General features: G+C 46.6%; 1 long non-coding RNA gene across 1 annotated transcript in view; it reads right to left on the bottom strand.

Annotated features, from left to right (window-relative positions):
• Positions 1–23554, bottom strand: part of LOC114701993 — a 141448-nt gene extending 117894 nt beyond the window's left edge. Inside the window, exon 1 of the long non-coding RNA XR_005090173.1 lies at positions 23316–23554. This is a non-coding gene — a long non-coding RNA (uncharacterized LOC114701993). The remainder of the gene's footprint in view (positions 1–23315) is intronic.
• Between the last annotated feature and the right edge of the window lie 218 nt (positions 23555–23772).

Below are 23772 nucleotides of genomic sequence, written 5' to 3'. Positions count from 1 at the left end.
TTATCTTCCGGTTGGTAGTAGATAGCGAGGCACAGGGAAGTTTAATTTCATTGCTCAGTGAAGTAGTAAGTGAGGGAATGAGGTAAATGCCAAAGACTCTGTGACTCTCAACTGGAGAACTATGGTCTAAACCATCCCACCAGGGGTGTTCCTGTAGATTATCCATGAGGACAAAAAAAGCTGAGCCAAAAAAAGTTCCTTCCAACTCAAGAGTCCCTGAATCCAAGAAATTGAGCACAACCCTGGAAAGGCCTTTGGCAGATAATTCTGTACACAAAGTGAGCGTCCAGGGCAAGTCAGCAAGTCATCGAATCTCTGCCAAGGAGAAGTGAGCTGCTGCTGCTCGCTCTCCCTTAAATACAAAAAATGGACCAACAGCACCCGGAAAGAGCCACTAGGGTGATGAACAAGATGCATGGGCCAAACTAGGCTTGGTAGCCCCCACCGACAATCAAGTGGCTGAAGCCAGGAGAATCTTGAGTTCATAGCCAGCCTGGACTGCAACAACTAAATAGTACTCGGCATAGTGCTGACATTGAGGACAGGCAGCTAAAACCTCAGAGGATAACAGCCAAGTTGTCAAGACCTGGGTCCTGACCTAGGATAGATAGTGGCCTTGACTAGGTCTTTAACACCAAAATCAACAAAAACATAGCCTAGATTATCAAAACCAGAAATGAAGGGGTGAGGATATAGCTCATATGTCTTCTAGCATTCCCAAAGCCCTGGGTTTAATCCCCAGCACCCTATAAAATCAGGGATGGTGACACGTACCTATTATCTCAGCACTTAGAGGTAGAGGCAGGAGGATCAGAAGTTACATAGGAAATTTGAGGTCCGCTTGGGATGTACGACACCCTAGAAAGAGGCACAAAAGACAGAAATGATTTTGCACTGTGGGACACACTCCAGAGAGTGGAAGGACAGCCCACAACATGGAAAGGAGCTATCCAGAGTCATGTGCCTGGGAAGGAACTGCCACCAAGGGACTTCTAGGACACAACAACCACAATAGCAACAAAGTTTCTCAGGAGATATTTCAGTATCCAATGGACATAGAAAAAGACACCCACAAGCTGTCATTAGAGAAATACAAATCAAAACCCAGTGAAATTACAGTTTCCACCTGTCATCTCTGCACTCAGGCTGCTGGGGCAGGGGGATGGTAATGTTGGGGACCAGCCTGGACTACATAGTGAGACCCAGTTTCAAAACCATAAATGAATAAAAGATATTGATTATACTTATTAAGATGGCTAGTAGTGAAAGAATAGATAACTGAAAAATACCAAGCATGGAGATAAGGAAGAAAAATGGGAACTCTTGTGCATTGATGGTGAGAAGGTAGGATAGTATAATCATCATAGAAAACAGTATAATTCCCCTAATAGTTTAGCATAAAATCCCAGTACTTGGGAGGCAGAGGCAGGTGGATCTTTGTGAGTTCGAGGCTAGACTGGTCTACAGAGCGAGATCCAAGAAAGGAGCAAAGCTACACAGAGAAACCCTGTCTCAAAAAACCAAAAAAAAAAAAAAAAAAAAAAAATACAGCAAAGCATACACATCCATATTCAAAGCACTATCATTCACAATATTTGACGGGTGGAAGCAACCCAAACATACACCAATAGATGAACAAACAAACAAGTGTGCTACACACACACAACAAAATACTTGGGCAGTCTCCACAAAGAACCAATGTGAAGTCCATGCTACTCAGTAGGTATGGCCATTGAGTACACTGTGCTAAGTGAACAAAGCCCGTCACAGATGCTGAATGATTCCACAGAGATGATGTAGAAGAGCAGCCGGAGTCATAGACTCAAAGTTGAAGAGCATTTTCCAGGGCTGGTGGGGAAGCGAAAGTGCTCGATGGATAGCAAGTTTCAGTTTGAGATAATGAACTAGTAATATTTAGCAGAGATGGTTGCACAACGAGCGTCCTTAAAGTCATTGAGTGGTACTATACAGAAAGAATGAGCAAAAGGAAGACGGGAAGTGAATGAAGAGGGTAGGACAACAGGAAACAGACTTTTGCTATAAGACCCAAGATGGCCTTGAGCTCATTCTGTAGCTGAGGCTAGCCTCAAACTCTTCTTTCCTTACCTCCCTAATTGCTCAGATTTCAGGCTTCCACCACAGGACAGGGACCCTGGTCTCAACCATTTATGAGAATAGGATAATGCTGGCGACCAGGGTTAACATCTCCATGTCATTTTATTAGAGTTGTTAGCAATACTAATTAACAGCAGATTATGATTACCTTTGCCACGATTTATTTATTTTCTATTCACGTATACATGTGTGACTGTGTGAATGTATGTTGTGCACGCAGAGGCCAGAAGAAGGTGTTGCATGCCCCCAAAGGTGGAATTACTGGTGGTTTTGAGCTGCCAGATGTGGGTGTTGGAAACAGAACTTTGGTCTTCTGTAAGAACTCCGCACATTCTTAACTGCTGAGCCACCTCTGCAGTCCCCAACTTGTGACTATCTTAATGACACAGTGTCCTCCTCTTAGCACTTTCTCTCACTCTCAAGGACAAAGGCTGGACCTTCCAGGAACAGTCCAGATTCCTCTTCACTATCTTCCTGACAATCTTGAATACCTCCAGGTCCATGTCAAGCTCCCCCTGCATCCCTGTCCAATTTCCTCTCACAACTCACAGGAAGATGATAAAAAGCTCCATAAAATGGCAGATGATTTAAAAGAAAAAAAAAAAAAAAAACGCATAAAATGGCAGAGGGCTATTTTCCTCAGGACATCAGGCTAGTTTGTTTCTTCAAGCAATCCTGCTATAATCTCTTCCTGTCCCGGAAGAGAAATGTGACAATCATTCTGGTCCGCAGGTGAAATCCTCCGTGGCTAACCAGCCAGCAAGGGAAAGGTCACCGAGCTCTCGGGAAACTCAAGTGACCCACACCCCACACAACAGAAACAGAGAGCCAGTATGTGCTGAGGAGGCGGAGAGGGAACAGAAAAGAACAGATCTATCTAGAATGAAGGAAGTGGTGGCTTTCCCCACTCTACATGGCCTGGAAGTGTGAAAGGAAGTGAAGGAGTGGTTCCATTCCGGGTAAATAACTCTAAAGAAAGACTTGTTAATTCTGTGTCCAGAGGAGCCAGACTGGAGTAGCATTCTAGCACACAGCCACCATAGCAGGGCACACCCACCATGAGGGCTGTGGACTGAAGGGATCTGGGGATATAAACAGGAGAGTCATGGCTCATCAGGAGGAGCTCGGGCAACCTAAGGGGACCACTATCACCTGAAGACTGCAAACTACTGGCCCACAATACTTGTTTGCCTTCTGGTTTCCCTTAAAGTCTCAGTTGAACATACTTGAAATTAGGAGGGGCTTGTTGTATCTCATTTCATGCAGAGTGTGATAGTTAATATTGATCATCTCCTTGACAGCATCTAGAAACGCCTAGGTGACAGACCTCTGGAAAAGTCTATGAGGGAGTTTCTAGCCTGGGTGAGAATGTAGGAAGGTCAACCCTCAATGTGGACAGCACCATTCTAATGGGCTGAAGTCTTAGACTGAATAAAAAGGGGAAAGTGGCTGGGCGGTGGTGGCACATGCCTTTAATCCCAGCACTCAGGAGGCAGAACCAGGTGGATCTCTGTGAGTTCGAGGCCAGCCTGGGCTACCAAGTGAGTTCCAGGAAAGGCGCAAAGCTACACAGAGAAACCCTGTCTCAAAAAACCAAAAAAAAAAAAAAAAAAAAAAAAAAAAGGAGAAAGTGTGCTGACTACCAGCATTCATCCCTGTCTGTTTCATGACTGCAGATGCCACTTGACCAGCGGCCTCGTGTTCCTGGTGGTGGACTGTGCCCACATGCTCCACAGTGATAGACTGCATCCTAACAAACTTAACCCCAGAGCAACCCTTCCTCCCGTAAAGAGCTTTCGTCAGGTGTTTGACTGAGGCATTGAAAAGGAGTAACTAATACACAGTCTCACACTGCATAACCCTAGCTAATCTTGAACTTGTGATCTCCCTGCCTCTCAGTGCTACCACACCCAGTAGAAACCAAGAGATTTCTGTATTTTAAAAGCCCTGCCGATCTCATTTTTTTCCTTGGTCTGGTGAGGTTGTTGAAATAAACCCAGGTCCTCGTGTATTGCTAAGCAAGCACTGCACCCCAGCGCTATCCCCAAGCCCAGGCTTCTCTTTGAGAAGCAGCAGCAGAGCTTCTGTGTTGGCAAGGAAGAAGGAGTTCTAATCACTGGGCAGCTGCTCTTTCTGGAGAAGGAGTCACTGTCAAGGTTTCCTATTGCACAGTATGCTACGGGCTCACCTGGGACATTTGTATCTAATCTGCTCGTCTTCCTGGATGGACTTGCAGGCCTGCAGGGACATGATGCTTCTGCAGTTCATGCTAAGGGGTTAGGAAGGTCTGCCCTTAGAAGCTGCTAGGGTTAAAGAGAGACTGCATCCTTCCTGGAGGAGGTGATCCGTAAGTGGTGTCATAAAGCAAAAAACTGAAGTTCCCTTGTTGAAGAAGCGGGGAAGGGATCAAATCATACCCCCAGTCCCAGACTGGCTAATTCTTGTGCAATCGTAAGAAGTGAAACTCAGAAGCATGAACAGAGATACATCTTCTAGAAGAATCTCATCAGTCCAAAACTTCCTAATGATTCAAACCTACACTGCCTGGCTGCTTCTGTGGTGATCCAAGCCAGGGGCATCCTCAGGGCAAAAGCACTTGGCCTCCAAAGTTCATCTGGGGAAGGCTAGGATATAAACCATGCATCCAGGAGTTCAATAAACATCACTGAGAACAGACACCCGACTAACAATGACAAGCTGTTAAAAACTTTTAAGTGCACGATTTCAGTCAGGATCCAGTTTGCCACTAGAAAAACGCTGCTTCTGCTAGGAGAAGGGTGGGGGGCGAGCAGGGAAACAGGAAGATGCCCCTTCTTGAACTAAAGGAGGCCAGGGAGCTGAGGAGCAGAGCAGGGGCTTTTAGGTCTGCTACCCAGAGCTGACGTGTACCATAGCTGCGCTATCAAAGTCATAGGTGTCAGGAAGCTCTCGGCGCACTCTTAAAACCCCCCTCGCATGGTGGCATACATCCATATGCCACAAAACCTAAAACATATCTCTCCCCTTTGCACTCACAGACTTTAATTGAAAAAAAAAATCTCTGTTTTTCCTTTTAAAAAGGAATAAGCATGCAGGGAATGTCTTTGTAACAGAGAAAGCACGTAAGGAATGTTCAGAGTCATGATAGGGAAAAAATACAACCTTTGGCCTCTACCGGAAGGACAGAAGCCAAAGCCAGATGAGCCAGCTAAGCATGTACAGAGCACAGACCAGGCAACAGCAACCAAGGCCTGCAGACCCCTCCCTCCCACCACCCTCAATGCACACTTCTAGAAAGCTGTCACCCTCCAGAAGGGTGAGGCAAGGCAGCCCTGGAGGGAGAGGACAGCTGCTGGAGGAAGCCTGGGCGCCCTCGGGCTATGTCCTCCAGCTACAAACCAGTCTGGCCAGCTAGGGAAGTCTGGCCTTCGCCTGAGGGGCTTCTCTGAACCCGTGCAAGCAGCGTTTTGTATACACAGGCATGGTCTCTTTAAAAATCTCAAGACTGACTGCTAGGATCCCAACAGTACTGACCAGCTCCTGAGTCACAACTTAAGTGGAACAAAACTAATCACAACAAATGCTATGCTTTCCACGGCCACTCTCCGTAGACTCCAGGGGACTTTACACACACACACACACACACACACACACACACACACACACACACACACACACACGCCTTTTCCTTTTTCTATTTCCTTTTGAAACTGGGAAAAGTCAAATATTCAACCAGAGAGCAACCAGTGCTCTCCCAGGCACATAAACATGAATATACTTTAGACACTTTGGGCTGGCAACTATGCAGATAGATTTGACATTCCGTTGTAATCTCACTCCTGCCCTAGTTCAAAATCAGGCGCAGCCCTCGGGGCAAGATTGGAGCACCTCAGCTGGTTTCAGAAGGCCTCTGGCTACTGTCCAGGCCCATCTAGAAGCTCTCAAACATTACCATCCAAGCAGAAGTTCTTCCTAACTCCAAAAGGAACGCTGAACCCATCCTCTTCCCTTCTTCCACTACAGAGCACAGCTCCCTCCACACCCCGGCACCCCCAAGCAAGGTGTTTCCTCACAGCCTTCAAATGGCCTGGCTTCTGCTGCTCTCAAGCCAGCCGTGAGAAAGGAGCCTGCTTGGGAAGACGACACAGGACTCAGAGGAACACTGCAGGGCCCTGTACATGCCTCACCTGGACCTGGCCCTGCCCCCACAGTCTCATCTACTCTATTCTAACTGCGCAACTCTCTGGGCACTCTGAATGAACCCCAGGTTTCTCCTGCTTCAGGGCCTTCGAGTGTGCTGTTCTCTTTGCCTAATATACACCTCTCTGGAAGTGTAAGACACTTGCAGAAGTTAGAACTAACAGCCATGGCAGCTGTTATGCCATACCTGCTCCCAGTTTTTTTTTTTCCTTTTTCTCCATATTTTCTAAATGTGTGTGTGTGTGTGTGTGTGTGTGTGTGTGTATACATATATATGGATTGGTGTCTATACACTTTTTTTTTGGTTTTTCGAGACAGGGTTTCTCTGTAGCTTTGGAGCCTATCCTGGACTAGCTCTGTAGCCCAGGCTGGCCTTGAACTCACAGAGATCCACCTGGCTCTACATCCCAAGTGCTGGGATTACAGGTGTGTGCCACCACCGTCCGGCTGGTGTCTCCACTCTTATTCTTAAACTCAGATAAAGTTTTATCTAGCCCAAACTGGCCTTGAACTCTCTATGTAGTTGAAGCTGAGCTGCAATTCCTGATGCTTCTTCTGTCTCCACCTCCCAAGAGCTGAGAGTCTAGGTGTGCATGCCCACTCCCAGTTTATAATCTTCTACTAAACAGCATTAAAGGAAACGTGGTCTTGAGTAAAATAAGGCAGGCGCAGGCAGAGACCAAACGGTCTCACTCTTACACCGACGTCCTTGAGTTTGAGAGGAGAATGGTCGTCACTTGAGGCTGGGGAGCCTAGGGGAAAGGGTGGCCAAGCCTGTGGGCACTGAGCCACAACTAGATAGAAGAGGTGTGTTCTGTGTGCTACTGCACAGAGAGGAAACTATAGATAATAATAATGTAAGATATATTTCAGAAAGGCTAGGAGAAAAATTGGAATGTTTCCCCACAGAGAACTGATCGGTATCTCAGGAGATACACCTGCTTAGATTCAAACATGTCTATACACGTTGAAATACCACATGGTGCGCAATAAATGAGCACAATTTTTATGTCGATTAAGAAGACAGTTTTTGAAGACACGCATCTGCCCTAGTCTGTCTTGTTACTGTGATGAAACACTGGCTGAAACTCACTTAGAGGGACAAGGTTTATTTGGCTTACAGGTTTTAGCCTATCTTCAAGGGAAGCCAGCGATCTTGGAGGAACCTAGAGCCCCTCAAAGACAGGAACCTGGAGGCAGGAGCTGAAGCAGAGACTGGAGAGGAACAGTAATTTCTGGCTGTTATTCATGTCTTGCTCAGCTAATTCTCTTATACAAACAGCACCAAGGGATGGCACAACCAATAGTGTGCTGGGTTCTCCTACGTCAATTAACAATTAGGAAAATAGTCCACAGATATTTTTACAAGCCATTATGATGAAGGCAATGTCTCAATTAAGGTTCCCTTTTCTCAGGTGACTCTCGGTGTGTCAGGTTGACAAATTGGGTGTCTTGACAAACTGGTAATGCACATACCACCAATAATCTCACACTTGAAAGGCTGAGGCAGGGGGATTTCTGCTAGTTCAAAGCCAACCATCGAGCAAGATTCTGTCTCAAGTGCAGTAGATACCATACACTTCAGACGCAGGGCCAGATGCCTCAGAGCTGGAATTGACCCGAAATGCTCCTCCCTGAGAAGTAGTTTTCATGGTACCAGAAGACACTATACAAGCTTCCAGAGGAGGGAAGCCACCAGCAGTCCTAGCTGGCTATGACACCTCTGAACCACAACAGCAACCCGCATAGCACAATAACCCTAGTGGTGCAATAATGGCAAACACATCATAGTGGTAACCACAGCTCTTTAACTGGGCCGAAGACCTGCTCAACAGGAGTACTGGAAAACTAGACATCCACCCAGAGTTAGTGAAGTCATGGGTCCTGTAAGAGAACCTCTAACTGCCACTTTACTGAACCAGCGTAATCCTTAGCTATATTCTAAATATCTGTCCTTATATGCACAGATAAACGTAGCCCTCACCTCCCATCAAGGAAACCTCTTTTTGCAAAAGACAGAGATCATTCAAGAAAACCGAAACCACCAGATGGTGGTGTCACATGTCTTTAGTCCCAGCACTCAGGAAGGCAGAGGCAGGCAGATATCCGTGAGTTCGAGGCCAGCTTGATCTGAGAACCAGTTCCAGGGCAGTCAAGGCTACACAAAGAGACCCTATCCCGAAAAACCAAAAGAAAGAAAAATACAACCAGTCAAAATACAAAGCTGGCTGGGTAGTGGTGGTGGTGGGGGTGGTGGTGGTGGTGGCGGCGGCGGCGGCGGCGGCGGCGGCGGCGGCGGCGGCGGCGGCGGCGGCGCACGCCTGTAATCCCAGCACTTGGGAGGCAGAGGCAAGTGGATCTTTGTGAGTTCAAGGCCAGCCTGAGCCTAGTCTACAGAGCTAGTCCAGGACAGGCTCCAAAGCTACAGAGAAACCCTGTCTCGGAAAAAAAACAAAACAAAACAGAAACCTAACAACAACAACAAAAAAATACAAAGCTATAGAGCATAGTTCCAATGAGAACGTTACAACATAACTCCATAACCTAAGGCTCAGGGTTCACTGTGGAAGAGGAGAGTAGGAAAAAAATGTAAGAGCCAGAGAAACAAGGAGTTTACTGTGAGATTGTATCTCCTAGAAATGTCAGAAGCTAAACCCATTCACTAACATGACTACCTAAACATGCGCTGAACAAGGACAACAATAGACATGTTATTATGGATGGGAGAAAGCACAGAGGCCCCAACCCTACATAAAGGACTACGGCAACTAAAGAATGCTGAGAGAGGAGAAATCGTTTTTTCCAGAGAAGAACACACCAACTGGTTATCCAATACCAATTGGAATTTTTTTGCATTTAGGAATACATGTATGTATGCACGTAGCAACAATTAATGAAAAAAGAGGCCATGAATTTGAATGAAAGCAAGGCATGGTATGCAAGAGGGTTTGGAAAGAGGGAAGGGAAGGAGAAAATGATGTGATTATATTATAATATCAAAAAAATTGTAAGAAAAATTTTAAAATCTTCCCCCAAAGAAAGCAAGACAACAAGGAGGGGAGGGAGTAAGGAACAAGAAAAGGAAAAGGACACATTCAAAGGAAATTCAAGCCCCGCCCTCTCACCCATCCCTAGATAATGACAGTCGACTTGCTCTGGAGTCTAGACCCTTCCAGCCCACATTCACATCCTTTTCCAAGTACCCCTAAGTAGCACGGGGATCCAAACTGGGAATCCTCAAATTTACCTCTGAGTGGGGCTGCACATGGGTTTCCAACTTCAGGACATGCAGCTAAACTGGTCTCTGAAGTGACCTCACACACTCACTAGTTGGGCCCGAGGATCCTGTCCCACACAGGCACACCAACACTTGTTCAGACTTCCTATTTCAGGCACATTTTTTTTTTTTTTCTGAGACAGGGTTTCTCTGTGCAGTTTTGGTGCCTGTCCTGGAACTCACTTTGTAGACCAGGCTGGCCTCAAACTCATAGAGATCCACCTGACTCTGCCTCCCAAGTGCTGGGATTAAAGGTGTGCACCACCACCGCCCTGCTGGGGCACATTTTAAAAGATGAGACACACAGTGTTTGCATGTAGCCCAAACGTCCTTCAACTAGAGGAGGGGCCTGCACAGTATGGGACATCCATGCAACACAATGCTGCTCCTCCAGTTCAAACTGCCAAACCACTGGGGTAGGGAACCACATGGAAGTTCCTCAAAGGCATGATGCCAGGTGAAGGGAGCCAATCTGAGGCCACCACAGCCTGCAGTTCCATTAGCATGACATTCTGAAAAGGGCAGCATGGAAAGGTCACAAGGACAGCTGTGCCTGTCAGAGCTGGAGCAAAGGAGCGTCACAACACAGAAAGAGGAGGGAGTTTTGAGGATGATTGACATGCCCTAGGTCTTAATAGTGACATAGGACTTGACAGTGTTACAAAGCTGTCTGCATTTATCAAAACTCAGGGTAGCACGCGTGTGCATGCGCGCGCACGTACACACACACACACACACACACACACATACATACATACACACACACACACACACACACACACACACACACACACATGCTGTGGGACGGTCTGTATGTCAAATTGCTCTGATTGGTCAGTAAATAAAACACTGATTGGCCAGTGGCCAGGCAGGAAGTAGGTGGGACAAGGAGAGAGGAGAATTCTGGGAAGTGGAAGGCTGACTTGGAGAGACACTGCAGCCACCGCCATGACCAGCAGCATGTGAAGACGCCAGCAAGCCACCAGCCACGTGGCAAGGTATAGACTTATGGAAATGGATTAATTTCAGCTATAAGAAGAGTTAGCAAGAAGCCTGCCACGGCCATACAGTTTGTAAGAAATATAAGTCTCTGTGTTTACTTGGTTGGGTCTGAGCAGCTGTGGGACTGGCGGGTGACAAAGATTTGTCCTGACTGTGGGCAAGGCAGGAAAACTCTAGCTACAAATGGCGCCCAACGTGTTGGCAAGAGTTTCTACCTAAAACCTGAGAAAAGATTCTAAAATGGAGCTAAAAACAGCTTCCTAATTGTCTCTCTCAAATGAGTGGCAGCCTGCCGGTTTGAGCTACTGGCGGGTTCCTGGCGTGTGTGCTTGACCTGCAGTATGGCGGGAATGAGGCCTCTGCAAGTGACACATTAAGCTGCATGGTGGATTTAGCCTTTACTAGTACAAAACAGAAAGAGGTTTCTGGGCTACACGCTGCTTGGATAAAAGCACAAACCCATGATGGCTCCCAGAGCTGGCGGAAAACGTACCACCGCCATGTTGGGAAGCTGAAGTGGGAGGAGCCAGCAGCCACAGCACCGTTTCAGGCTTAGAAGGCTGCAGTTTAAAGCAATAGGCTCAAGGTAATATAAAACATAAGCCACATAAAGATGGCTACCACACAGAGAATCTGGATTATGTTCTCTTTGATATTCGTAACTGAAGAGAAACATTTGATTGCAAAAGCTGTTGAGTTATGCCAAAATGTGTATTTTAAAGGTACCTTAACTTCAAAATTTGGATGTAAGGATATGTTGCTTTGGAAAGGAGGCTCTGTTTTTGTTTCTACAGAAAGCCAGAGGCTATGGATTTGTTCTAGATTAAGATACATCAGGTTTGACCAGCCAAGACCACCTGAAAGGTCTCCGATGACACCATGGCCCAGATGATCCAACATCCAGAATCCTTTCAAGGCAACTGGCTCAGACGATACGGTCTCATGGACTACTCCATGATCCTAAAATTTTCTTTGTGTCCCCATAAGATACAGCGCCCCCCTCCAGCAGGAAGTAGTAAGAGAAGCTACGCCCAAATTCCCAAATATACCAAGCTGACTTTGGAGATGTGTAAAAGTTAAAACCTTCCTTTTAAAAAAAAGAAAGGGGAAGTGCTGTGGGACGGTCTGTATGTCAAATTGCTCTGATTGGTCAGTAAATAAAACACTGATTGGCCAGTGGCCAGGCAGGAAGTAGGTGGGACAAGGAGAGAGGAGAATTCTGGGAAGTGGAAGGCTGACTTGGAGAGACACTGCAGCCACCACCATGACCAGCAGCATGTGAAGACGCCAGCAAGCCACCAGCCACGTGGCAAGGTATAGACTTATGGAAATGGATTAATTTAAGCTATAAGAAGAGTTAGCAAGAAGCCTGCCACGGCCATACAGTTTGTAAGAAATATAAGTCTCTGTGTTTACTTGGTTGGGTCTGAGCGGCTGTGGGACTGGCGGGTGACAAAGATTTGTCCTGACTGTGGGCAAGGCAGGAAAACTCTAGCTACACACACACACACACACACACACACACACACACACGCACGCACGCACGCACGCACGCACACACGCACGCACAAAGGTGAATTCTCCTCTTAAAACCCTCTCTTCAATAAACCTGATTTTAGAAGTGACATGCAGAATCTCTTCAAATTAATCATCCCTTTTGTTTCCTGCTTTTGAGAATGGCTTTTAAAATCTATTACTCACTTGGCTGTGGAGGCTGTTTGTCTTTTGTTATTGACTTTGGGGAATGCTTTATATATACATATATACACACACTCATACTAGATACCAGTGCTTTGAAATATATAGCAGACACTTTATATACCTTGCAAGCCTTTGCTGTAGTTTATTCACATTTAGTTATTAGTGGGAGGAGGGCATGGGCCATGGCATTTATGTAGAGGTAGGAAGATGGCCTGCAAGGGTTACTTCTTGCCTTCCCCATTGTAGCCCCTAGGGTCAGGGATTGAAGTCAGGTCATCAGGATTGGCCATCTTGTGGGCCTTTACTAACTTTTGATATTATCATAGTTTGCAATCCTAAGTACGCTTTTTCCCCCTTTTATACTAAGGTTTCTGTTTTTTTAATTGACTTGTTTTCTATGTTCTGTCTCTCTGGTTAACTACCACCTCTGTGTCCCACCTCCGCACCAATTCCTCAAATAGCACTTCAGTATCAATGTCTTTATTTCCTGTCAGCCCTCCCTGCTTATATTACATGTTCTTTACAACAATGTTACTTTCATGTATGTGCTTTCTTGCTTGTCTCCTTCACATGCAATAAGTCCCTTAAGTATCAGTACCACACTGTCTTTGGGAACTCCTGAATACCCCAGGCCTAGCCCAGCACTCAGCATACAACAGGTATCCACAAGCATCTGCTGATAAAGAAAGTGAAGACAATTCCCATAGACTTGGGTGAAGGGTGGTGCAGGCCTGTAATGTCTGCATTTGGGAGGATGAGGCAGGAAGATTGTGGATGTTTGCTTAACCTAGAATTCATAATGAGTTTGAGGCTAGCCTGGGATACATAAGAAAATTTTATCTGAAAAAGAGAGACCAGAGGATTCATGTGATAGAGATAAACATGTTTATAGCACGCAACTCACAAAATGTTTTTAAGACATATTGGTGGATTGCGGACAGGGGCAACTTCACATGTCTCCAGAAAACAGCCAAATTTATCTAAAATTTTAAAAATACTTTGATGCTAGAATATAAAAACCTTAGTCACGTGACTGGCCAAAGACAGAAAAGAAAAAAAAATCAATTTATATAACATTGTTTATAAAGCTCAGCATCCAAGCGAAAGGAATCAAATCAAAGATTAAACAATGAAACAGCCACTAATCAGAGACATTACTCAGCCAATAATGTCAGATGCATAGTACATATCTAATAGTCAGGAATGCATATGACTAAGCAGTAACCAAGCAAGAAGCCAGCAGCTGGGCACGCACAGGGTAAATATAGCAACTGAAGAAACAAGCAATAGCAAAAAGACAAAACCATCATAATACTGATCATACTCAACTGAAGAAAATTTTCAATTTTGCTTCGTGTGCACGCGTGTGCTGGTAATCAAATCCACACAGGGCCTTGTGCATGACAAACATGTGCTCTCCTGCTAAAGCCAAATCCCTAACTCCAGAATGATTTATTATTTTCAAATAGAGTTTTCCTCTAACCCTCCTTATCCTCCCTGGTGGTGGTAGTAGTGGTGAGGGGGTGTTCCCTGGGGCTCGAACTTGGGGTCTGGGAATGTTAGGAGAATGTTCTGCCACTGAGCTATCCCCAGCCCTTTTTCAGATTCTTACAGGTAAGTTCATACTACTTTGATGGGAGAATTTTAATTTCCCTAATCACAGCTGAACCCACCAAGAGTCCAGAATCCCCAAGTCAGGTGTTTGCTCCTAAAGCCTACCTTCCACATGCTTCCAAGAGTCTTGCTAAATATGAACCTTGCAAATTGTCCCTTGCTGAGATGCTTTTTAAGGGGCCTCACAGCAATCAGCCTGACCACTGGTGACCTAGACAGTGCCCCAGTTTCTTACCTTCCCACAGACATCTCACTTCCTATCTCCTACCCTGTGACCCAGAGACCTGGCTGCTCAGTGGTCAGCCCACTGCTTCCTGCCAGAAAGGATCCCACTAAGACTCAGGACATCCCATCTCTCCATGTCCTGGGCCAGTTTTCTCTGTTACAGCAGGTCCATGGCTATGGTCCCATTCACCTGCCTGCCTTCTCCCAACAAACGTATCAGCAGCTACCTGCACCTTCTTTCTTCTCTCCCCCGGAAGATTTTTTTTTTTTTTTTTTGCTTTGTTTTGTTTTATTTCATTATTTTTGAGTAGAGTCTTCTATATCCCAGACTGGCTAAAATTCAGTACATAGCTGAGCATGACAGCAGATCTTCCTGCCTCTACTTCTTGGGTTCTAGAATTACAGGTGTGTTTGGCTCTATATACACAGCATTGGGGGTCAAGCCCAGGACCTCCTGCATGCCCAGTAAACAACCTATAACTGAGCTACATCAAGCCTCCTGGAAGCATCTTGAAGTAAGGTAAGGTTTCTTCCCTTTGCAGAATCCCACGTCCACCACTCACACTATCATTGAATGCCTCCCAGACCTCAGACCTGTCTTATAGAAATATCACCCAGCCAGGCAGTGGTGGCACATGCCTTTAATCCTAGCATTCAGGAGGCAGAGACAGGAGGATCTCTGTGAGTTTGAGGCTAGCCTGGTCTACAGAGCAAGATCCAGGACAGGCACCAAAGCTACAAAGAGAAACCCTGTCTCGAAAAACCAAAAAAAGAAAAAAAAGAAAGATACTTTCCTTTAATCCCAGCACTTGGGAGGCAGAGGCAGGTGGATCTCTGTGAGTTCAGAGGCCAGCCTGGACTACAGAGTGAGTTCCAGGAAAGCCACAAACTTACACAGAGAAACCCTGTCTCAAAAAACCAAAAAAAAAAAAAAAAAAAACAAACAAACAGATTAAAGTAACTTTAAAAACATATTACATTTAAACCAAGATATCTAAATTTGTTGTCCTTTCTTTTGATATCCAATCAACATTTTAAACTGCATTGCTCAGATTTTACATCCCTTTTGGTTGTGCATTCAAGAATCTTCTATGTACTTAACAGAGAGCACATTCTGAGTTCATTTCAAATACTCTGGACACATAAGGCTATTAGTGTGCTGGATGGTGGAATTTTACATGCTGGGATCTTCAGGGAAGAGCTAGCAGCCCATTCCTGTAGCCTCATCCATAGCTCACAGCCTAGAGAAGCACTCAAAATGCTTGTCTACTGGCTCCTCACACTCCACTTCCAACCTCGATTTACTTTCTTCTCGACACCAAAGCCAGCGCGCTGATTTCAAAAGCCAAGTTGGACAGAATCACATTGCTGTCTAATAACACTTTTCCATGAATCTCTCTTTCACCGGGTAAAAGATAAGAGCTTACAGTTAGGATCCCTGGCAAGTGTGCAATCTCAGCACTTGGGAAGTTGAGGCAGGAGGCTTCCTAGAAGGTCCAGGCCACTCTGTGTAATACAGTGATCGTGAACTATAGAGATGTGGTCTCAGAAAAAGAAAGAGGATTAGTATGGTTGTTTGAATAAGAATGGCCCCCACAGACTCGTGTTTGAGTGCTTTGTCCATAGGGGGTGACACTATTAGGAGATATGGCCTTGTTAGAGTAAGTGTGGCCTTGTTGGAGGAGATGTGTCACTGGGAGGGTGGGGGACTTGGAGGTCACACATGCTCAAGCTACACCCAGTGTGGTACACAGTCTCCTGCTGCCTGAGGATCAAGATGTAGAACTCTCAGCTCCTTCTCCTGTACCATGTCTGTCTTCATGCCGCCATAATTCTCACCATGACAATAATGGACTAAACCTCTCAAACTGTGAGCTAGCCTCAATTAAATGTTTTCTTTCATAAGAGTTGTCATAGTCATGGTGTGTCTTCACAGCTATAAAACCAGCCTAGCCTATTCAACTCCAGGCCGATGAGAGATCCTGTCTGAAAACCAACCAACAAACAAAAAAGGTGGATTGCACCTGAGGAATGTCTTCTGGGTTGCACATGCACCACACACACATATGCGCTCAAACACACTTACATTTAGCCACCCCAACATACACAAACAATGAGAGCCTTTGCAGAGTTTATGAAAAGCACTGTAGCACGTGGCTCTCTAGTTTCTGTTTCTGTTACCGTCACCTGGCTCTCCTCGGACCGATTTTGCTCTTCTTGCTGCTCCCAAGTCTCACTCTCCGCCCTGACCTTGGGCCACTGTCCGACTTCTCCCCAGGGCCTCAAATACACAGCCCCACATTAGCACACTAGCTCCTCAGCCTGCATGACAGCTCAGCAGCTGCTTCTCAATGGAACTGCTCTACCGAGACAGCATCCTTCTGCAGCACACTCCAGCCCTCCCTCCAGATGCTAACGGTCTAGGCTCCATGGAATTGTGACCCTCACAGATACTATGCCATTATTACGTGCATGATTCCTCACCTGCCTCTTCTTGCTATAACATAAGCTCAGCTAGCACGGAAACATGTTGGAATAGAACAGGCCGGCAGTGAACATATCCCAAGCGCGTGATAATGAAGGACTGAGTGAGTAGGTATGAGTCTTCAGCCTCAAAGGGTTTAACCATTTACTGGGAAAAGATACACGCAGTCCACCTGAAAAATCAGGCAAGCGTTATGAAAGAAAGTAAAACTCAGAGGAACTGGGAGGAAGGACATTTTACAAGGCAACCACCAAAGAAAGAGGATAATAATAATAAACACAGCGAGCAGTACTTAATGGTGCCCACTGTGTGCCGGGCCCGACGGGACACATGCTGAGCACCCGCTATTTGTAGAGGGTACTAGGCCCACGTGGCACTGACATCATGCCTCCCCCCACCTCCCTCTCTCCGTCTTTTCCTCCCTCCACCCTGTCGTCTTGTGTGACCTTTATGAAAACGGAAGCCATAGGATGGTACGTACTTTTGTCTATTTGCTCTTGCTGGTTCTTCAGCGGCTAGACTAGTGCCTGGCACCCAGCAAGTGCTCAGTAAATGAATGAGTCACTCGAGCCATGCTCGAAAGAGCAGCAAACAGCGGGGCTGATTCACCAGGCAAACAGGCCTGGAGAATAATAAACAATGGCGATGATGGTTTTTACTCAAGGGCTTACGTCTGCACTGAGTGCTGGGCGCCATTCCTCAGTGGTCACAACCACCCTGTAGTGGAGCTGAATAAATTGTGGCACCATGAGCCTCCCTCGGCTGTGTGCAGGTCAGTCCGGCCGCTGAGGTTGCGCCCTCCGATCTCTACACTAATGCTCGCACAGCTGGCTCGCTTTCTTCTCATATCTTATTTCAGCCAGAACTTCTTTTCCAACGCCAATTGGTGAAGTCACTGGCCCTCTCACGATCTGGGTTCAGACCCAGAATGGGCCGGTTGCTTATTCAAATGCACTCAGAGACCCCGGTAGTCATAAAGCTCCATCCCTGTGAGAGTAATACCACTTGCTAGCTTTGGCTAGGGGGTGGAGGGCTGACCCTAAGTCCTTTGCCATTTAAGCCCTCCCTCTGAACTATCATTTCCTCCTCACAGCAGCTCAGTGCTTCACACACATGGAAACATAGGTGACATACTCGCTCAAAAGTAACAGGGATCTACACTCGGTTCCTTTTTTTAAAGATATATCTTGTTTTATGTCTAGGGTTTTTTTTGTCTGCATCTATTTCTGTGTACTGAATAGATGCCTGGTGCCCTTGGATCCTCTGCGACTGGAGTTGCAGACAGTTGTTAACTGACATGTGTGTGCTGGGAATGGAACTCAGGTCCTCTGGAAGACTAGCCAGTGTTCTTAACCTCTGAGCCATTTCTCCAGTCCCTACACTCATTTCCTTCACGTGGCCCAGGCTGCCTCTTGCAGCTGGCCGGCTTCCTCCTTTTTGAAATGTCCTTTCCTTGGAGGCAAGGCCTCACTTCCCACCCTGTCAAATCGTTTCACAACTAAAAGGCAGTATCAGTAGAGGCAGCAGGTGCCGCTTTCCTTGAAGACAAAGCAGTTCGTAGGTGCGACCTGATTCCCAAAAGGCCCAGAGCTGTGTAGGCACCAGACAGCCTACTCACAAGAAGGTTAAGGTCAACGATGGAAGAGAGGCAGGTAAAATGAAACAGCTTCCCCACCAATCACAACAGGAGGCCATCGATTGCTGGTGCCACAGCTCACTTGCCTGGCATATGCAGAGCTCGGGTTCAAATAAAAAAAAAAACTGTCGTTAGAGAGACAACTTGGTGGTTAAGAGCACTATCTGTCTTCCGGAGGATCTGGGTTCGATTCACAGCAACCACATAGCAACTGACAACTGTCTGTAACTCTGCAGACACCTGGTACAAGTGTTGCCCATACATACACAAGGGCAAGATATACTTATATACATAAAAATAAAAATAATAAATCATTAAAAAAAGGAACAGCCTATATATAAACAACAAACCAAAGCAACAGAATTCTGAGATGAAAAAAGAGTTGAACGTAGTGACAAACATTCGTTATTCCAGCACTCTGGAGGAAGAGGAAGAAGGACTGAGAATTTAAAACCAACCTGGAATACAGGAGACCCTATCTCAAAAAGCAAAAAAGAAGCTGGGTGTGGCGGCACACGCCTTTAATCCAGCACTTGGGAGGAAGAGGCAGGTAGATTTTGTTTAGTTTGAAGCCAGCCGGGTCTACATAGATACCCAGGACAGCCAGGGCTAGAGACACGGTCTAACAAAACAAAACAGACAGACAAGGAAAAGATTTAATAAGGCCATGGGCTAAGAGTATAGCTCGGGTAGGGTAGAACACTTAGCTAGCATGCCTGATTCCCTGAGCTGGATCCCCGGAACAGCAGGGAAGAAAAGAAAGAAGAGAAAAAAAGAGAGAGAGAGGAGGAGGATGGAGGGAGAGCACAGGCTTCTAGAGGGGAACTCATGGCTCCAAGACCACACCAACAAGCTAGTGTTTTTTCTCTTAATGATAGGGTGCAGGGAAGACCATCACCATCGTTGTACTGATGATGGTCCTGTCCGGAATAACCCTAACAGACAGGCTGGTGCTCAGAGAGCACCTGGGAGAGAGAAGAAGCTTTAGTGATATCAAGGGAGCTCTAGCTTCCATCTGCTGGAAAGTCAACAGTAATTCAATTCAGGACACAGTGCTAGAATGATTTTGGTCACAAGGCCAAGCAGGATGCCTGGATAGAGCTATTTGCTGAAGATCATAGGCTCCGCCCAAACCTTCCCACCTCTCCCCACCCAAAGCTCCAGCCCAAGCCCCAAGAGACCCCTTCCAAGACCACAGCCCAGAACTCTTCCAGCATTGAACCTTTCTTTGTCTTATCTCAGCCTGCTGTGTGTGGCAGCAAAGACCGGCAGCCAAACAAAGGCAGCCACTTCTACAGGTCCCTGAGCCGGGTGTGTAGGCTGGGCATAGTCAGGCATCCTGCTCAAGGCCAAGGGCTATCTTTTGGTTTGTTCTTCACTTGACTATCTCCTGACTTCTGAACGTGGCCCAAACAGCATTGATCTAAATCCCATCAGCTTTGCTTACTGCCTAGCTATCTGGCCTGGGGTGATGCCTTTAACCCCGAACTGCGTTCCTATTCTAAAAACTGATGATAGTAATAATCCTATCTTCCGGGGGATTGCTGGGAGGTTAAAATGAAAGAATATATCTAAAGCCTTTAAAACTAGCCTGAATGTGGTGAGATACACCTATGATTCCAATACATAGGAGGTTGAGGCAGATAGAATGTTATTTCAAGGGGAGCCTAGGCTAAAATAAATACACACAACCTCACCCATAAAAAGAATTCCATGATGGCTGGACATTCTCTCTTAAGTACTGTGCAAAGTTGTGGGCAACACAAATAAAAATAATAAGCTTAGCATACTAGAGAAATTGAAAGTCACTGCCATACTACTGTCCTTGTTTCTATTCGTTAATGTGACTATGTATTGTTCCTTAGATTTCTTGGTGTCAGAAAAGCAAATCAGACCATCCAGGCCCCTACCAAAGAGCTCACGTGATCTACGGTCATACAGCCCCAAATCTCACATCTGGGCTGATCTCCAAGGTTACACATGGTCAGGCACAGCTAGTACTCTGATGGCTAAACAAAGGATTCACCTTGCAGCCGTCTATTCTTGAGATATAGAATTTCTGGTACTTTCTAGAAAGATGCAGACACGATTGTCAGCAGGACTCCACTGACCATGAGCTGATTTTTTGTTTTGTTTGAATTTCCTGATATTTAGTTTTCCAGACAAGCGTCACACTGGAGTGCAAGCAGGCCTACAGCCAAAGCTGGCTTTGAACTCATGATAATCCTCCTGCTTTAACTTCTCATATGCTAGGATTATAGGCATGAGCCACCACACCTGGCTTCAAAGGCTAGTCTCTCTTTTTTTTTTTAATTGATTTGTGTATGTGTGTAGAAAAGGCCGCATGAGATAGAGGATATGCCTAAGCATGCCTGGAGAGGTCAAAAGACAATGTTGGAGAGTCGGTTCTCTTCTTCCACCATGGGCTTCAGTCAGTCACCAGACTTCACTTGTACCCCAGAGCCATCTCCACTGCCTGGCTACTCTTACTCCAGATTGTTGTTCTGCTTCCCTTTTTGAGTCAATATGCCAACACAGACATTAGATATGCCATGAAAGATAAATCCCAGGCTCATCACAAACTGACATTAGGAAGGAAAATGGGGTGGGGGGCTCAGCAGGGTGGAGAGTGTGGAGAGTGTTATATCTGCACCCAGCTAGAGAAGGAAAGACACAATAACAAGTCAGTGCGTGGAAAGGCCATGTGGTATCTAATACATATTGCCGTGTAGTCATTTACTGGCATTCAGTTATCACTGTAAAGAACAGGGACCACCACACCACCAGTTCACATGCCCAAAAGAATGTAGCAAACTTCACAAAGCCTTACCCCTAGATGGAGAGTTAATGGCTGCTGAGGAAGAATCAGTTTTCTCCATGGATGAGTCCCTATTAAGTTACCCAATCCCAAGAAGTCGGCTCTAAACACATCTACACACAAGCAACGTTAAATGAACTCCACCGGCTATGTTTATAAATACATGTACATACGAGAGAGAGAGAGAGAGAGAGAGAGAGAGAGAGAGAGAGAGAGAGAGAGAGAGAGAGAGAATAATTTTTAAAAAAGTTATGAATTTGAGAGGGGGCTGGGGGTCACATCAGGAGTTGCAGGGAAGAAAGAGGGATAAAAATGATGTAAATGCCATACTCATAGAATTCTCAAATATACATATTAAGGAGCAGAGTCCAGCAAATATGCATAGTCCTCCATGTCCCCAGGAAAAGGCTGGCCTGTGCTTGATATGAGCAAATTCAGGGCCACTCACACAAAATGGAAGAGAAGGAAGTTAACTGTTCGTCCAAGAGAGTCAGCAGCTGAGGTAGCACCTAGCCCGGGCAGACAAAAGGTCCCAGACATGGCAAACACAGGCCTCAGAAACCAGGCGGGTGGGCTGCCTGCCAGCCTTCCGAGTTAAAAGAAGACAAGAATTGAATCCATGGAGATGCTCAGAACTCTGCAGGCTTTCCGAGGACCAGTCACACAAATCACCAAAAACATCAGAAACAAGAGAAGGATCCTTAGAGCTCTGAGAGCTGCTGCCACAGAAGCAAATCGGGATGGGTCAGTTGTGGTTGTTAAAAGAGAAGAAAATAAATAAAAAAGAAAGGAAGAAATCGATTTCTTCTACTTTTCAAAAGAACCCAGTTGATGCAAAATTCTGCACTCAAGGCAGGTACAGCAGGAAGATGCAGCCACCCTTAACTAGGCAGAACAACAAGGCAGTCCCATTACCAGTCACTCCCAGACAGCAGGGGGAGGAGGACGGTCCCCAGCATGACAGCCCACAATGTCCTAACCCAGTCTTGATGTCTTACCAAATCTATCATGAACCTGGTTGAGCCCCCCAAACCATAAAGCACATCCTCACCTGCAGGACATAACCAACACATTTCCAGTCCTGGAGAGCAGGCCACGAGGTTTTTCCCAGTCCTGGGTGCCATTTGTCCGTCTGCTTTCCTGACAGTTCTGCTCCTGACAAATCTTGGAGGAAATCCCACTTGGACTTGCAAGGAATGAACACAAACCCTTTCCCACTGGCTAGAGCTTTAGAGGGACTAGCTCTGACCACAGGACCGTGGCAACTGAACAAGCCCCAACTTGTCACTGCCCATATGCAAAACAGGGCCTGCAACATCCTACCTCATGCTGTTCAGCAGACAGAACACTACATCCTTAGCCTTCCCCAACACACACACACACACACACACACACACACACACACACACACACACACACACACACACCAGGACACACTTCTCCATGGCTTTCTCTAGGCCAATTGGCAACGGCTCCTCAAAAGCACAAGAGCAGAAAGAAAACAGAAACCTCACCCTCTTGTCCCTACACCCTCTTAAGTGATGTCTCTACTTTTCATGATCTTCTAGAATATCCTGAAGTCAAGAGCTCAAAAGAATAGACTAACGCCGGCTTGAAAACTAGTAGGAAAATCCATGATGAGTCCACACATGGGCACATGTAGCTTCATGGCTGCGCTTCCTGGAAGTCTGCACCGCTCTCCCACACCACACTGTGGGTACAGCAGAAAATATTAGCCAAGGAAGGGCCAATCTAGTTAAATCAACAGCCCATCCATACAGAATTAGCACGATGAGGGTGTGGGGGCCTTCAACAAACACAGGAATGCAATACAAAAGTCGAGAAAGTTTCATGACACAGTTTGGGAGTTTTAGGAGAGCACCTTCTTTCTGCCCCGAGGGGGTGTCTCAGAGGAGGGCTGGCCAAGGATGGAGGGAGCATCACTCGACTCAGACTTCCAGTTTCGCAAATGAGGCCTCCAAACCACATCAGCGGCCCCAAATCTGCGCTGATTGCAGGGGGCGTCTCTTTTTTAGACATGAGGAAATAGGCTTTTTGATCAAGTGCATAAATCCAGAACTCTCTCTATTCAAGGGCCATTCTGTGTAACCTCCCCCGCACCCACACCCCTCACCCCAACCCAAACTCCCTGGCAATCTTCGAGTCTAGTGATGAGGAAAAGTGAATCCAAAAGCCTCTTTCCTCTATCCAGACTGTACATCCCTGAGCTCCAGAGTTTCCTGGGGATAAACTTGGAACTTACGGGAGGGTGGATTCAGCCATGACTCCCAGGTCGCCAGGACTGCCAACATCCTTTTCGCGTGAATATCCACTCCGGGGGCTTCGGGGGTGCTGTTTCGCATCCTGGTCCGCAGCTCCTCTTCATCTCGGCCTTGCTGAGCCTGCTCCACCAGCGGGTCCATGTGCTCGGCGGCTGCACGCGCTCTGCCCGGTGGAGCGCGGGGCTGGCGGGTGGCCCGTGACGTCACGGCGGCTCGCTCCCGACCGCGGGGGAGGGGGAGAAGCGCGCGCCACCGGGCGGGCCGCGTGTGTCCCGGGTCTTCTGGTGCCTGAAGGTCCCCGGCCTGTGGGGTCCTTCCTGCTCGCCCCTCTACTTACTATCCCAGGCAAAGACGGCACCACGGCTGAGAGGAGGACCGCACGGAGGTGGCATGCCACTGAGGCTGCCTAGTGCCCGGATGGCTCTAGTAGAGAACACA

The sequence above is a fragment of the Peromyscus leucopus genome, chromosome 16_21 (genome assembly GCF_004664715.2).
Source record: "Peromyscus leucopus breed LL Stock chromosome 16_21, UCI_PerLeu_2.1, whole genome shotgun sequence".
NCBI classification, from domain to species: domain Eukaryota; kingdom Metazoa; phylum Chordata; class Mammalia; order Rodentia; family Cricetidae; genus Peromyscus; species Peromyscus leucopus.
Note: the sequence above shows the minus strand (reverse complement) of the source record. Positions and strands in the feature narration are given on the sequence as shown.